Genomic DNA, 12,654 nt, shown 5'->3' on the forward strand with positions numbered 1-12,654 from the left:
TTTCAGCTCGCGCTTCGCGCTCGCATCAATTAATTATTCAGTTAGAAACCAGTTTGTTTATGGTTACTAAAAGTGCTTAGAATATCCAGTTCTTAAGTTGGAATATCAAAAGTTTTAGCTCGCGCTTTGCGCCCGCACGACTCTTTAGATACCCAACTTATAAAACTGCTTAGAATGTCTAGTGTCCAGTTAGGAATATCAAAATATAAAGCTCGCGCTTCGCGCTCGCATAATTTATTAAGGAAGATACCCATCCTTTTCATAGTTAAGTGCACAAATGTATCGTTTTAGGTCTAAATTTTAAGAAAATTTCAGCTCGCGCTTCGCGCTCGCATCAATTAATTATTCAGTTAGAAACCAATTTGTTTATGGTTACTAAAAGTGCTTAGAATATTCACTTCTTAAGTTGGAATATCAAAAGTTTTAGCTCGCGCTTTGCGCCCGCACGACTCTTTAGATACCCATTTTGTAAAACTGATTAAAATGTCTAGTGTCCAGTTAGGAATATCAATTTTTTTAGCTCGCGCTTCGCGCTCGCATAATTTATTAAGGAAGATATCCATCCTATTCATAGTTAAGTGCATAAAAAATTATCGTTTTAGGTCAAAATTTTTAGAAAATTTCAGCTCGTGTTTTGCGCTCGCACTTATTATTTTCATATAATTTTAGTTATAGGCACGTGCAATTGAAAGTGAAGAATTTTGGGGGGTGGGGCTTGTCAAATTTTTGTAAACAAAATGTCCCCCTTGAAAATCCAGGATCTGCCCCTGGGTTGGATATAGATGAGTACTGTTCGTCGGACGTCAGTAATCGGTACTGATATCTGTCGGGTAAAGGCCTCGCTATACCCCTGCTTACACATTCCTCTGGTTATTACCGTCCCCCCTTTCTATCCTATGTACCTGATCCCAGGCCTTCCTCCGCCTATCTATCTTTTCCAATTTCAATTCCCTCAACCTTCTGACATTCCTGCCAGTGAGTGAGTGATTTTCCTCATATCTAGTGATATATCATGTTACTGTCGCATATATTTTCACGTTCATATTTTTTTTCATGAGTGAATGGATGCATTTATTTTTGTTTTAACTGTGTATATGGAAATAAAACCAATGCAAATCAATACATGAATACAACTGATTTCACTGTCAAATACCTCTTTTATAACGTCTCCAAATGAGCAGAATTGTGAACATAATGTAAATACCTTCAAAGAGGAATAAAAGAAGTATTTTAATATAAACATTGCAATTACCACTTGATTAGTAAATCGATCACGATCCAATACATTTCACTTCTGGAATGATATACAAAAAATAATAATAATTTCGACAATAAAGTGCAATCGCCCGATAGCAAATATCAGTAGTAGCAAGATCCCAACTGTTTTATCCCAATTGATTTATAAGAAGTTTTATTTCAATAATTAATATTATATGCTTTTTGTTCCATTTTAATTCATTATTATTTTTTGATTTTGTTAATGATTTGGGATATCAAATATGTTGGAACGAATGATTTGTATGTGATATAATTCGTACTCTTAGCAAATAAGCTTCCATTACTTAACTTGTCGATATTTATTTTGTAAAATTTTATACTTAAGTCTAGTATGATATGCTCATTGATAATTATATTCTTAATTTCCTTCATAAATTATGTTGAATTTTGTATTTACTATGTCAATGATATTATACATCTTAATTTATATTTCACAGTTATTGTATTGTCTACAGGATAGTTTTCCCATTTCATTATTTAAAAAAAAAATGAATACGGTACCGATCACCATTCTTTGAATCACTATTTCCTGTTTCGGCCGGAGAGCAATGGATTTGGTCCACTGATTCTATTGTTCTCTGGCGGAGGCAGGTAGTGGTGAGTCTGGGAATTGTGACTGGTGGTGTATTTTATCTTTGAACAATTTTGTATTGGTGATAATTTTGATTTTAAATGTTATTGAATTCACTCATTACTGTACAGAACCCAAGTTACTCTTTTATCTATTATGTATATATTGTTATTTTATGTTAACAGGACCAGGCTGAAAAACAGTCAATCTGAGCCTGTTATCCTGTATAAAGATATTTTAATAAAAATTAAAAAAAACTTTCCCACCTTCAGTGCCACTTCTAGACCTACACATCCAAACGTGTATAGGGGGGGGGGGGCTGCAAAATGCAGGGCAACGAGGACTACGAGGTGCCCAAATATCCTCGTGTATTGGTAATTTTATGACCGAATGTTTCATATCATGCAAAAAGGCTAAATAATAATTGAAAAAAATGTTCGCTCGCTCGAAAACTAAAAACTGTGAAGTTGATATTTGGGTAATGATTATCAGCCCCCTTGAAAAATTGTGCCTATACGTCCATGCCTACTACCCCACCCCCCCCCCCCCCCCTTGCTCATTTTGTCGCTTCCCAGGACCAAAATCCAGTTGAAACCAATTAGAGCAAAACCAATTGAAACCAGTTGGCCAACTGGTTTCAATAGGGAAATTGGAACAACTGGAACCAATTGAAACCAGTTGCCAACTGGTTCCAGTTAAAACCAATTGGGCAACTGGAACCAGTTGGCAATTGGTTTCAATTGGTTCCAGTTGAAACCATTTTAAGCAACCAGTTGGCAACTGGTTTCAATTGGTTCCAGTTGTTCCAATTTCCCTATTAAAACCAGTTGAATCCAATTGGAGGCAACTGGTTTCAATTGGTTCCAGTTGAAACCAATTGGAGGCAACTGGTTTCAACTGGATCCAGTTGAAACTAATTGGTTTCCAACTGGATCCAATTGGAAATTCCAGTTGGAATGACTTAATTAATGACAAATTAATTAGAATTTGCACTAACTATTGCTCATGCCAACAAAGAAGCAGTGCTATATGTTTATTAATACCAATGTAAAGGGCATTGATAAAATAGAATTTCTTCATGTATATATATTTATATGAAAGATCTTCAAATATATGTATTTGTATTTGATGTAATTTGGTAACAGTTAGTGGTGTACTAATTATCTTATAATCTGTTTTAATTATAATCTATAACATTTATGAACATGGTTTTCACTGCTAAGTATTCTAAACACTTATCTGAAACAAGTATGGTACTTGAATTAGAAAAGAATTAAATAGATACATTTTAAATGATGATGAATCACATAAAACATTAATCTGTGCACACTGGCAGATAATATGCAAATTAACTGGTTTCAATTGGAACCAGTTGGGTAACTGGAAAATTTCCAATTGGAAACCGATTGGAAGTCATTTCCAGTTACCCAACTGGATCCAGTTAGGATTTCCAGTTACCCAACAGGTTCCAATTAGAATTAATTTCCAGTTAATCACCTTTCCAGTTAGAAGTCATCTCCAGTTACCCAATTGGTTCCAGTTAGGATTTCCAGTTACCCAACTGGTTCCAATTAGAAATCATTTCCAGTTACCCAATTGGTTCCAGTTAGGATTTCCAGTTACCCAACTGGTTCCAGTTAGGATTTCCAGTTACCCAACTGGTTCCAGTTAGAAATCCTTTCCAGTTGGAAGTCATTTCCAGTTACCCAACTGGTTCCGGTTAGGATTTCCAGTTACCCAACTGGTTCCAGTTAGAAATCATTTCCAGTTGGAAGTCATTTCCAGTTTCCCAATTGGTTCCAGTTAGGATTTCCAGTTACCCAACTGGTTCCAGTTAGAAATCATTTCCAGTTGGAAGTCATTTCCAGTTACCCAATTGGTTCCAGTTAGGATTTCCAGTTACCCAACTGGTTCCAGTTAGAAATCATTTCCAGTTGGAAGTCATTTCCAGTTACCCAATTGGTTTCAGTTAGGATTTCCAGTTACCCAACTGGTTCCAGTTAGAAATCCTTTCGAGTTGGAAGTCATTTCCAGTTACCCAACTGGTTCCAGTTAGGATTTCCAGTTACCCAACTGGTTCCAGTTAGAAATCCTTTCCAGTTGGAAGCCATTTCCAGTTACCCAACTGGTTCCAGTTAGAAATCATTTCCAGTTAGAAGTTATTTCCAGTTACCCAACTGGTTCCAGTTAGGATTTCCAGTTACCCAACTGGTTCCAGTTAGAAATCATTTCCAGTTGGAAGTCATTTCCAGCTACCCAACTGGTTCCAGTTAGGATTTCCAGTTACCCAACTGGTTCCAGTTAGAAATCATTTCCAGTTAGAAGTCATTTCCAGCTACCCAACTGGTTCCAGTTAGGATTTCCAGTTACCCAATTGGTTCCAGTTAGAAATCATTTCCAGTTGGAAGTCATTTCCAGTTACCCAACTAGTTCCAGTTAGGATTTCCAGTTGCCCAACTGGTTTCAATTGGTTTCAACTGGAAATTGTTATATTCCAGTTAAAACCAATTGAAACCAGTTGAAACCAATTGAAACCAATTGAAACCAGTTGGAAATCCAACTGGTTTCAATTGGATTTTGGTCCTGGGTTGCCTCCCCCCTGACGAAATATGCCAGGTACGCCACTGTCTGTTTCTCCACACTTTTCCCAAGCTTGAAAATGATTAACACAATTAAAATCAAGCCTAAGTTATTTCATGTAATTCACAGCTCAGTGTAAAGCAAATATCGTCACGTTGGCCTCGGTGTGTGGGGGACTGGGTTGGGGCGCAGTGCATTCTTCGAAGGGTTTTGGGAAAGGAAACAAGTTAAAATTGTTAAAGAGATCTTCAAATCAATTTTACTAGCTAAATTGCACGTGTTCTTCATGATAAAGGTCTACTTTTATTTGCATAACTATTTCAAAGTTCTGCGCAAATCATTTTACACTAACTTTTCAAAAGTAAGTGGTGCTCACTCAAGTGGAAATATTTTTCGACAGTTATATCGTCATTTGATTAAATGGCTCTGTACTAATGTTAAAATGTGGAAAAATCTTTAGGATATTACAAATGTATAATTTTACAGGAATTTTTCTAAGTATAAACTTTTTTTTGATACGCACTGTATAATAGCTATTTTTCAGAAATTTGAAAAAATGAAACAAAAGTTACTATACTTTTTTTTTAATGTACCATCAGTGTTTATTAATATCGGGTCGGAAACCTATACATCTGAATAAATGGAATAAAACTCATCATGCAAAAAAACGCTGACAATTTTATCAAAGTCGACAAATACCGAAGATATTACGTGGGATGATCATGTTATGAACCCTCTATCCGAAGATATAAAATGAAATCATAGGTCTAATTATTTCATACATGTGTGAATGATATTGAATGTATACGTTGTAAAAAAAATAACTTGCATTAACGATTTTCCTACAGCTTAATAATAGTCGCTTCATTTTTTTGTTGGTGTTACCACAATATAAAAATGCGAATTGTTGGGCTTATCCCTTTTTATTTTCAATGGTGTGTTCAATGAAGTGATCAAGCGAGAATATATTTTGGCAATTGAAGGGTAAAAGCGGTTTGTTTCCAATTGGTCTATTGCCGATTTATCCAATTACCAACTCGTCTACTATCAACTGCAGTGGCGTACCCAGGATTTTCCAAGGGGGGGCAAATTCGTCCGCCAAAAAATTTGACAAGCAAAAAAAAAAAAGGTCTTCGAGTTCAATAGAGGGCCATTTGTGGCTCGTCAGGGATCAGTTGTGACTCGTCGGGGGGGGGGGGCAGGGGTACGTCCCTTGCATGAGTTGTGACTCGTCAGAGGGGGCAGTCTGCCCCCCCCCCCCTTAAGTACGCTAGTGATCAACTGGTCTACCATCAGTTCGTCCACTATCCACATAGTCTAATTACTTTTTCGCCCACTCACCATTTCGTCTAATAATCAGTTGGTCCAATATTCATTTAGTCTTTATAGGCCAACCATTTGGTCTAAGTGGACTATATAAAGTCTAAATGGGCGAAATGAAGGAAAATAAAATGGATATTAGACTAAGTGGTTTTGAGACGAAATGGTTATAGACGAACTGGTGATTCGACGAAGTGATGATTGGGCCAAATGGTTATTGGACCAAATAGTTGTTAGACGAAGTGTTGATGGACGGAACGGCATTATACTAAATGAAAGTAGACCATGTGGACGAGTTGGCAGTAGATGAATTGGCAATTTACCTTAAAAGCTTTCACTTTTAGAGCACTTGTTACAGAGGGGATAGAGGGGCCATCTTAAGGGACAAGTCCACCCCAACAAAAAGTTTATTTGAATAAAAAGAGTAAAATCCAACGATTATAACACCGAAAGTTTCATCAAAATTGGATTTAAAATAAGAAAATTATGATATTCTTGAGTTTTACTTAATTTGTTTTTAAGAATTATATGCAAATGAGGTAACTGATGACATCACTCGCTCACTTTTCTTTTGTATTTTATTATGTAAAATATTCTAATTTTCTCCTCATTGTCCTGTGAAACAAATTTTTATTTCTCCCTGAACATGTGGTATTACCATTGTTTAAAATTTTACGGTTTAGTCAAGTTGGTCCTAATTGTCAAATCTGTACAAATTGAAATATTGCACAATTCAAACAATGAAAAATAAAAGAAATAGTGAGTAAGTATAGTAAAATTCACAAAGCAAAATGTTGGGAATTTTATCTAAACCAGAAAACAAATAACAAGGTGATTGAATTGTGAAGTTTAGCAATTATTGTTGGAACAGTTATATGGACGTCATTATGAATATTTATTAGCCGTGCTGATTTATGTATTGTCCCCACTTTACTTACTTAGGGATACTGAGGGAATAGACCAGTTCGTAGTTACTCATGGACAATTTTGGTCAAATAACCTTTCATTTCTTTCATTATGATAGGCAGATTTCAAAGCAAAATATTACGTAAGCTTGCCTTACATAGCAGGATGAATAAATTGAATAGATTAGAAGACTAGAATAACACACCAATGAACACTTAATGAAGGTATTTGTTGCATTCCTACTTTGAATGCATATCAGAGCATGTTGCACAATATAATTGGCAAACTGTGAAATACCAGTCGTTCGTGGACGCATTGTTGTTTTTTGTGGATGTAAATGAAAACCACTATTCAAAAGAATATATGAATAATCAAGACATCAAAGTTGGTGCTTATCTCATTAGATTTTAAACCACCATGTCACTTTAGTACAAATGACCTTCCTCTGATCATGCGTAGAATCTTTTGATCATGCGCAGAAAGGAACTATACGAACTGGCTTATAGAGCTGTCAAGACCCCCATTACTTGCTAAATTGCAGTCAAATTTGCCATATACAGTGCGTCCCAAACATGTCCCTCTGACATAGGACTGAATTAATTCTAAAATGTGGTAGTATTCTCAAATTAATGTTCATGAGTAGAAAGCTCATTTCATGATCTAACTTCTATGAAAATTTCATTGGTCGCACTTCAGCGGTTTTGAATACACACTCTGTCACGTAACAGTTAGCCCATTCCAAGTTTGCAGCATTGATGCATATCTGCATTGTCTATATGGCATGTTAACCCCCATTTTTACATCCAGGATCTGAGCAGGGACATTTCCCTAATCATATCCAGGCTCATCAAATTGTAAACTTTGGCGCGTGTTTAGAAGGACAAGAAATATAATAAGGGGAATCAGTGCACCAACTTGAAAGAAAATGTGAATGATGGATGAGTAAAATAAGCTCAAAAATAAAGGGGAATCCGCAAGTTAAAAACATTGTGCATCTCCCGTTTTCAAACATGCATGAAGCTGTCAAATATTGTTTTTGCCCTTCTAAACATGCTCAAAGTTGTGATTTGATGAGCCTGGTTAGATCATGGAGATTCCCCTGGTCAGATCAGGGAATTCCTTGGTCAGAATGGTCAAAGGGGGTTGACATGCTAGAAAGTGCAGAACACACGGTAGTGCTGCATGCATTTAAACTTGGAATGGGCTGAAAAGTTCTTTTACATAATAGACTGTGTATTCAAAACCACTGAAGCGAGACCAATGACATTTTTATAGAAGTTAGAACATGAGATGAGCTTCCCAGTTAAATACATTTCATTGAGAATAATTTTTATTTTTTAAAGTAATTTGGCCCCAAATAAGAGAGACATTTTTTCGGGGGGACGCGCTGTATGTTTAACTTAAGTTCTTAAGAGTATGGTTTTAATATTTTTTTAAAGTATATTCTTCTATGGATTCTTCCAGTGACAGTTGCAAATCATTGAGGAGTGGAATACAAAGATAAACTGTCAAAAAATAACTTCATAAAATAAGGTACCATGCAATAAGTAATTCATAAACATATCCTTTAATCCCCGGGCTTTAATCCATAAATCGGTTTATATAACCATTTATATAATCCACTGAAAGAAATTTTTTTAATGTAATTCAGAAAATAAAGAAATAAAGAAAACCGTACCCGTACATCGATCCCCAACATCCTCCCCCCCCCCCGGCTCCCTTATTGCCCCCCTGCCCCAACAAACAGCCGCCTCCCCTTCCTCCCCAGGACCAAAATCCAATTGAAACCAGTTGGATTTCCAACTGGTTTCAATTGGTTTCAACTGGTTTCAATTGGTTTTAAACTGGAATGTAACAATTTCCAATTGAAACCAATTGGAGCCAGTCAGGCAACTGGAAATCCTAACTGGAACCAGTTGAGTAACAGGAAATGTCTTCCAACTGGAAATGACTTCTAACTGGAACCAGTTGGGTAACTGGACATCCTAACTGGAACCAGTTGGTAACTGGAAATTTCTTTCAACTGGAAATGACTTCTAACTGGAACCAGTTGGGTAACTGGAAAAGGCCTATAACTGGAAATGACTTCTAACTGGAAAGTTGGGTAACTGGAAATGACTTTTAATTGGAACCAGTTGGATAACTGGAAATCCTAATTGGATCCAGTTGGGTAACTGGAACTTACTTCCAATTGGTTTCCAATTGGAAAATGTCCAGTTACCCAACTGGATCCAATTGAAACCAGTTGATTTGCATATTATCTGCCAATGTGTACAGATTAATGTCTTATGTGATTCATCATCATTCATTTCTTTTCATTCCCAAGTGCCTCACTTGTTTAAGATCAATGTTTAGAATAGTTAGCAGTGAAAACCATGTTCATAAATATTATAGATTATGATTTTAACAGATTAAAAGATCATTAGTACACCACTAACTTTTACCAAATTACATCAAATACAAATACATATATTCGAAACTCCTCCATATAAATATATTATGTACGAAAGTCTTAATTTTATCAATGCCCTTTATTACAATGGTATTAATAGACATATTTCAATGCTTCTGTGTTGGCATGAGCAATAGTTAGTACAAATGCTAATTAATTTGTATCTAATTAAGTTCATTCCAACTGGAAGTTCCAATTGGAACCAGTTGCCTCCAATTGGTTTCAACTGGAACCAATTGAAACTAGTTGCCTCCAATTGGTTTCAACTGGAACCAATTGAAACAAGTTGCCTCCAATTGGATTCAACTGGTTCTAATAGGAAAATTGGAACAGCTGGAACCAACTGAGATGCAGTTGCCTAATTGGTTTCAACTGGAACCAATTGAAACAAATTGCCAACTGGTTCCAGTTGCCCAATTAGTTTTAACTGGAACCAATTAGCAACTGGTTTCAATTGGAACCAGTTGTTACAATTTCCCTATTGAAACCAGTTGGCCAACTGGTCCCGGGGGGGGGGCACTTCCATTGACGAGTGGATACCATGCGCGACCATGGGGTCTCGAAAAGTACCCTAAACACTTTTTTTCCATATTCTGAAAATGCACCCCTTAACAAGTATTGGCGTCTGATACCCTATACCCTTAACAAGTATTGGGAACAAAACGATACTCTTGGCAAGTATTCCCTGAAATGAACCCCTAAACAAGTACAGGAATATTTTATTGTTATGTCACGGGTCCTTCGGTCGATGGTTTTACCTTTACACATCATTTGGTTTAGTACAACCCCACCTTCCACACCTCGTGCAAATCGGACTCTAAACACGTAGTGTTGGGGCAAAATTAAGGACATCATCTATAAAACATTTTAATTTTTTTTTTATCATCCCCGCAAATTTGACCCTCAACACGTAACTTTCCTACCGAAATAGATACCCTTTTTTCATTATTTTTGTGTTTTTGACACCCTTATCACGTTACGTACGTAACGTGCCCTGTCTTGAAAAAGACATCCTTTTTACGTGTTTTTTTTTGGTCGCGCATGGTATCCACTCGTCAATGTAAGTGGCCCCCCTTCAACTGGATTTGGGTCCCTCTTTGCATGACCCATGCAAGCCCCCGCAAATTTCGGGCTCACGGTATACCCTTTACAAATATGCACCCCCCCCCCCCCCCCCCCCGGTATGCGCGGCCGCGCGTTTCCGTTTTACACCCTGGCGAAGGCAATCTCCGCAAATATAGCTAAAAAGCGACTAGTGAAGAGTCTACGTTTGTGTACATTATCTGCTGGGCGCGCGATGTAAAAGTCCGCACCGAAGAAATATGAAGAACATATACAAATGCATGTTCAACACGAACGTTTGCCTTCATCATTTGCCTTTGCCGAATTGCTGGTAATTTGCCCTCTCACTGTCATGGAAGAAGAATAACATATTCCGTCACCATTGTTGGTATGACACTGCATTATTATATGAGTAGGATGTAAAATAGACCTTTGTTTATTTTTAGATGAAAGAAAAGCAATCATTATTATAGGTATAAGACAATGTTTGTTGATGCATTGTAATGTAAGATTAAGATTCTTACAAGTTTGATGAATATGTGTTCAAATAAAATTTATGTTTTCAGTTGTTGGCAAGAAATTAAACTTTGTTTGATGTAAAGTACTGTAGTTTGAAGATGGTATATTCGGGGCATGCAGGTATAGTGAAAGTCCTAAAAAATGACAAAACTTATCAAAACAGTGAATATGAAAAATATATAAATTTAAGAATCTATTTTCTTTTTATGCCTCCAGTCTACACCATTAATTCAATTCAATTCAATTTATTATATTGCATTATCAACAGAACAAAGTAATGCATGTGGTCAAAATAGTTACACTGAACTTATCATACAGGCAAAATAAATTGAGGCATGTACAATATATGATATTTATCTATAAGTAACAGTAAAACAAAACAGAGTATTAGATATAAGCAAAATATCATAACCATTATAAAACAAAATTCTGAGAAAATGGAGGGATCCACTAAAAAGCAGTGCTTTTTATCAGGAACACCTGATAACCATACCGTAAATGTTACTGCAATAACAGTGATTGGATTTTTTTACTACAGTGAAGTTGCTGGAAGCATCATGTTTTCCATCTGTTTGTGCACCGTTTGTCTGTCCATCTGTTACCAGTTCTCATTATCGCGACAACAGAACAGCTATCATATTGATGAAACTGGAACTTCATTATTTGTTATCCGATTTTGATCAAATTTTCAGCATTTTGCTCTGTGAATTTTACTCTATTTATTAAAATAGAAATATTTTCAGCCTGGACGATCCCTTTAAGGGGAAACTAACTGGACAACACTTTTTATGATTTTGTTGATTATAAATTGCTATACAAGTAGTTTTTACTTTGTTTTCATATTATAATTATAATTAGTTGTAGTGGTGATTATTTTAGTAGTATTATTCAATTAGTTTTATTAGTAGTCGTCATGGTAGTAGTAGTAATAGTACAATAGAGTAGTTAATGTAGTTATATATTATCGATATTATTATAATTCATTATTATTGTTATTATTATTTTGATTATAATTATTATTATTATTATTATTATGTTTTTATCATGTAGTAGAAGTAGTATACTTTATTATCATTAGCATCATTTTGAAACTGTTATTAATTATTAAGTACATAGTTTGTCAATATTATCATGATTACTATTAATATTATTATCACTATTATTATTATTATTATTGGTAGTAGTAGTAGTAGTAGTATATTATTAATTATTTATAAGTATTATTTTTTTTTGTTCTTGTTCTTCTTCGCCTTCGACCTTCTTCTTCTTCCAAGTTTTCTTCTTCTTATCATTACATGTAAGAATTGTAGTAGTAGTAGCAGTAGTAGTAGTACTAGTAGTATAGTAGTAGTAGTAGTATAGTAGTGAGTAGTACTATGATCGAGTGAGTAGTAGTAGTAGTAGTATAGTAGTCTATTATCATCATTGTTATAATTAGTCGTAGTGGTAGTAGTAGTAGTAGTAGTAGATAATCGTTGCAGAAGCAGTATATTGGGATTTTAATTCATCGCTTAGAATCATTTTGAAACAATTTAAAACAACTGGACTTGTATGATGCTGTAGATTCTCCTTCGTTTTGTACTATTGTTATTATTCTTGTCTTAACATTATTATTACTGCTTTCTAAATTAATTTTGGCTACTTTCTTTGCCCGAATTGTAGGTTTTTCACCTCCTTGTGCATCGGGATACAAACGCCACTGCAAAATATGTTCGGATTTAATCCATATGACTGCTCTCTGTACATTAAGTGCTCTCTGTACATTAAGTGCTCGCGCCAGGCCTAATTCGCTTCGCGAATTAGGGAATCCCTCGCTTCGCTCGGAAAGCAGCCGCCAGGGCCTCGACAAGAGGCTACTGAACACTGTGCTATTTTCAGTGGCTGTGTAGATTGCATGCGGTGCAGTGTTACGTGCATATCTAACCAGCGACGTGTGTAGACTCTTCACTAGTCGCTTTGTAGCTAT

The sequence above is a fragment of the Lytechinus pictus genome, chromosome 6 (genome assembly GCF_037042905.1).
Source record: "Lytechinus pictus isolate F3 Inbred chromosome 6, Lp3.0, whole genome shotgun sequence".
Classification (NCBI taxonomy): Eukaryota; Metazoa; Echinodermata; class Echinoidea; order Temnopleuroida; family Toxopneustidae; genus Lytechinus; species Lytechinus pictus.